The sequence below is a fragment of the Schistocerca serialis genome, chromosome 3 (genome assembly GCF_023864345.2).
Source record: "Schistocerca serialis cubense isolate TAMUIC-IGC-003099 chromosome 3, iqSchSeri2.2, whole genome shotgun sequence".
NCBI lineage: Eukaryota > Metazoa > Arthropoda > Insecta > Orthoptera > Acrididae > Schistocerca > Schistocerca serialis.
Window position 1 is genome coordinate 403,425,046 of NC_064640.1, and position 5,073 is coordinate 403,430,118.

The window sequence follows — 5,073 nt, forward strand, 5'->3', positions numbered from 1 at the left end:
AGTGGCTCATACAAGGGGAGCTGGATGTACACTTCCAACAAATCAATCTTGGAAAAGTAGTGGTTGCCTGACAATTTTGTGAGCAACTCGTCAGGGCAGGGCATAAGGTAACTGTCAGGGGTTGAGCATTAATTGTGACACTGAAGTCACTGCAGAGGTGAAGCTTACCTATCAGCTTCCTAATGATGACCAGTGGTGTAGCTCATTCACTGGGAGAAATAGGCTGAGTGACATCGAGTGACATCAGATGGTCCTTGACAGCACTGTGCAATGTGACAAGCCCCTGTCACTGCCCCCCCCCCCCCCCCCACACCCCCCAAAAAATTAGGGTGAGTGGACTCTTTCATGGTAATGTGAGCATGAAAACTGGTAGCACAGCTAAGCTCAGGGGAAAACGAAGATGAAAACCGAGAGCAGAGGGACTCCAGCTGCTGATACAGAACTTGATCTGACACTTAATTTACCTCATCGGCAATGGAGAAACTGAAAGCATCTAATCTGATCAGGTCAGCGGTATGGGAATGATCCACAACAAGGAAGGTGAGAGGGCAAACAACAGATTTGTGAGAGACATGCCATGGAGAACTGACCTAGGATCAGAATTTGTTGTTTAGTGTAGCTAACCAACTTCCACGAAACCTGTCTTAGGGCTGGGTAGCCCAAGTCCACATAAGTTTGAGTGTTTACTAAAGTCACTGGTGTTACTGTGTCCACTTGCATTTCCAGCAGTTTATTAAACACATGCAAATCAATATACAATTTGTTTGGGGAAACAGTCATTGTACAAATACATTTTATGTCCATCAGTATTACTGTGTCTGCCATGTTTGAAGAGAGTTACACATCAATGCAATGCAATGTGGCCTTTTAACACTTCTTGCAAATCACACAATGCTTAGGGCAAGACAGAAGGGGGCACACAGCCACTGTTGTGATGCATCCTGTTGCTGCAGTGGCTGTAACTGACACTGCCCCATGCGACACTGAGTCGAAGGTTGTACTGCTGCAACAGCTTCCCCATCATTCTGAACACTTGCAGCAGGCCAGACAAGGGTTGACTGTGTAACTTCCAACACCTCCCCCTACACAACAGTCTTATTGCCCATGATAGTTCAAAGGACTGTCCTATATTGATCACATCCATAAGCATCGGATTCTCACACTTAAGTGCTTTTTTGCAGACTTCTATAACTGGGGCCAGATGAATAATATAACATACTATGTGATCAGCATAGGATTCATGATGGCTGCTAGTGAGAAATTTACAATGACTGCTCAACCCATGTAATTTTGCAGCCCAGGATTTGTAAGATTGGTTTGGGCATTTCTGACAACAGTAAAATTCTACATGAGTCACAGTGACATGTGTTCTGTCACAGTAATAGAATGAGAGAAGGGTGAGCATTTCACTGAATGATAAGCAGATCAGTTCTTGTAGATGCACAAGTTGACACAACAACTGACAAATGTGCGGTGAAACCCAGTAAGGAAAGATAGCCCTATATGGGTTGCATAGTCCGTGTGAAAAACCTGGAAATGTTGGTGCAAACATGTCCCATAGGAGTCCCAGTCTTCAGCCAGTTCATATTATGCCAGAAAGGGCAATGGTTTCATGGGTGGGAGAGTAACATCCCACAAACATGCAGATGCTACTTGATTTAGAGTGGTGATGAGAGCCTGCTTTTGCTATGTGAAAGCTTGATGCTGGGCAATGATACACTGGAATATTTATTCCATTGAGACATTTGTCAGGTGACTTAGCACTGACATTAACACACAGAGAAAACATAACCCTCACTCATCATCATGTTTGCTATACCAAGAACAAACGTGATTTATGGAATGTAGTATTTTATACAGAAAAGCATAAGACACAATGAAGTAGAGGTTGTGTGTAGCACTGAACATATTGACTGGGCAACAGTAATACAAGTTATACAATAGGTTGAGCACTCACTTGTGATCACTTAAATAATACTGTTTCTTTGGTGGCTCACAAGTGTGTGCCAGGGGACTGAGCCAGGTGGCCTCTATAAGAAGGCCTGTGAACTGTATGGATGTGCCATCTCTGAAATTGCACATCATGAGTGGAGGTACATCATATGGTGAATTATTACGATGTAATAAGAATTATTTTGAAATGAAATAATGATAGCATTCTTTTAGTGTTACTTGTTAATTATGATTTTTATGATGGAGTTACTGATGAAATGACAAAAAATCATGATGAAATGTAGTGAATTATTAAGATGTACCATAATAAGAATTATTGTGAGATAAAATGATCACAACATTCTGTTAGGATCACTTGTTAATAATTATTGTCATGATTGTGTAACTGATGAAATGATAAAGATTTTGAATTATTATGAGCAGTAATGATGTACTGTGAGAAGTAAGGTAACAAAGTTGGTACTATGATATTGCTCCTGTTGTGTCTAGGAATCCTGCACACTTGGTTCACTAGACAAACAATCCAACAACTCGTATTAATGAGTTTTATTTCAATACTTAACTTTGCTCTGAGAATCCTTGTAGTCCTTTATATTATGATCATCCACAAGTGCAATTATGCAGATGTGTCACAAGCAAAGGGTGACATACAAAATAATCAGTCTTCTTCAGTACAGACAAGCAAAAGTAACACTTCTAGTTCTAGTGACCACACCTACTAAAAATCTGTCAACTGAACTGCAATGACTGCTGATACCTAACTGTGCTACATAGAGATTGCTAATGAAGAGGCTACGATACATTGGCTAACAAAGTGGCTAACATTGAAGCTGCTACTGAAGTGGGCTGCCACTACTCGGGCATGGCCTTATGTCATCCTGGAGGGAGGTTGATCAGTGTGCGATTGGCTGACCTCTTCTCACAGCCTTCTCTTTTCTGTCATTCCTGACTGGCATGTCAGCACTGACTTTATGCCATAATAGCTCCCATGAAACGTAGTAGTGGGTATTCATGAGATCATAAGAAGATGTTAAGGATGAATAAAACAGTTTTTGGATGGTGAAAATTACAGTCATGTCTGAAGCACTTTGTAAACTGAGTTATGAGGGAGACAAGTGAAATACTAACAATTAAATACTAACCAACCAATCTGCTTATGAAATGGGATAACACTGCAGTAATAAAACATATTTTACCATGAAAAACACATGTTTTTCTAGGAATGGTTGACCCAAATTAACAGATAATTGTGGAAAAGAAAATGAAAGCCATGATTGTAAGAAATACAGAGAATACTATTTAAGAGTGAAAAAAATGTAATACTTTACCATCATGTGTTTCAGTACTATTTTACAACTTACTTTTATTTATTTTAAGAATAGATTATACTCTAATACGACATATTTCTATGTAAGTTCTGATAGAATAAAAATACTTTATGAGTAAATGAGACCACTCACCAAGAAGGAGAAGTACTGAATCGCTGGCAAACACACACAAAAAGGAAAGAAAACTTGTTATTTTTGGAGTAGTCTTCTTTTGAGGTATTGTAAAATACACACACACACACACACACACACACACACACACACACACACCTATGCCCATTCATCACCTGAATGTACACGGCCAACGCTGCATCTCAGTAGATACACATATGTCAGAGCGAAGGGAGTGCAGATCACACTGATGGTGGTTTAATGAAGTGAACTGGGATGGGGAGATAGGATGGAGGAGGGAAAACTGTTGGGGGAGGGTGTGGGGACAGTGGGTTACCAGAGACTGAGGCCAAGATGGTTAGAGGAGCGGAGGACACGCTGAATGGATAAAGCTCATCTGTGTAGCACAGAGAGGATGGTGGTGGTGGGAAGCACCCAGATGGGGTTTAGGTTGTGAAATAGCCACTGAAATTGAGCAGTATGTTTTTCTTAGTAATAGTTTGTTAGTAGCCATGCATCCTAGTGGGCAGCTGATTGGTTTGTTTTCATACTGACATGAAAAGCTGTGCAGTGTTTGCAGTAGAGTTGGTATATGACATGGCTGCTTTCACAGTTTACCCAGCCTCTGGTGGGTTAGGATAAGCCTGTGACAAGACTGAAGTACAGTGTGCTGGTTGGGTAGTTTGGACAGTCCAATGGCAAGGATTGGCAGTGGGAGTGACATAGGAACAGACTATGATGTATTTTTGGTGGGATGGTTGACGGGACATCACTTTAGGAGGAATAGGAAGGATCTTTGGCAGGCTGTTCCTCATTTCAGCACAAAGCATTAGATAATCAAAGCTCTGGCAAAGAATATGGTTTAGTTGTTTCAGGCCAGGATGACATTGTTTGATAAAGAGGGCACTCCATTGTAGCTGATTCTTCGGAATGATGGGAGGAATGGGAGTATGTAACGATATGGAAAGGGAAATTCATTTGCAGATTAGGTTTGCATGGTAATGCCTGTGTCTGAAGGCCTTTTGTGAGACCTTCAACATACTGCAGAAGGGAGTTTCTGTCACTGAAGGTGAAGTTTCTGTGGAAAGGATTTTTTGTTGTGGAAGGGATGGAAGTTGTCAAAATGGTGGTACTGTTGGTGGTTAGTGGGTTTAATGTGAACAGAGGCATGTATCAGGCCATCAGAGAGGTGAATGTCAACGTCCAGGAAGGAGGAATGTAGGGTTGAGAAGGACCAGCTGAAATAGATTGGAGAGAAAGTCTAGAGGTTGTGTAGGAATGAGTATAAAGTGTCTTGGCCATGAGTTCTGATCATGAAGATGTCATCAATTAACCTAAACCAGATGAGGGTTTGGTAGTTATGGGAGCCTACAAAAATTTCAATCTAGATTGCCCATAAACAGGTTGGCACCTGCAAAACCAGCCATATCACATACCAGCTCTGCTGTAAATATTGCACAGCTACCAATCTGCTGTCCACCAGGATGAATGGCCAAAGTCAAACTGTTGCAGAGAACAAACTTGACCATCCAGTGGCACAACATCCATCTGAGCATGATGTGTTCAGTTTCAGGAACTCCTTCATAACCCAGGCCATCTGGATCCTTCATTCCACCGTGAGCTTCTTTGAATTGGGTGTTATCCTTGCAGTGCTTTGTCTGCTCCCATAGCCACCAAGGTC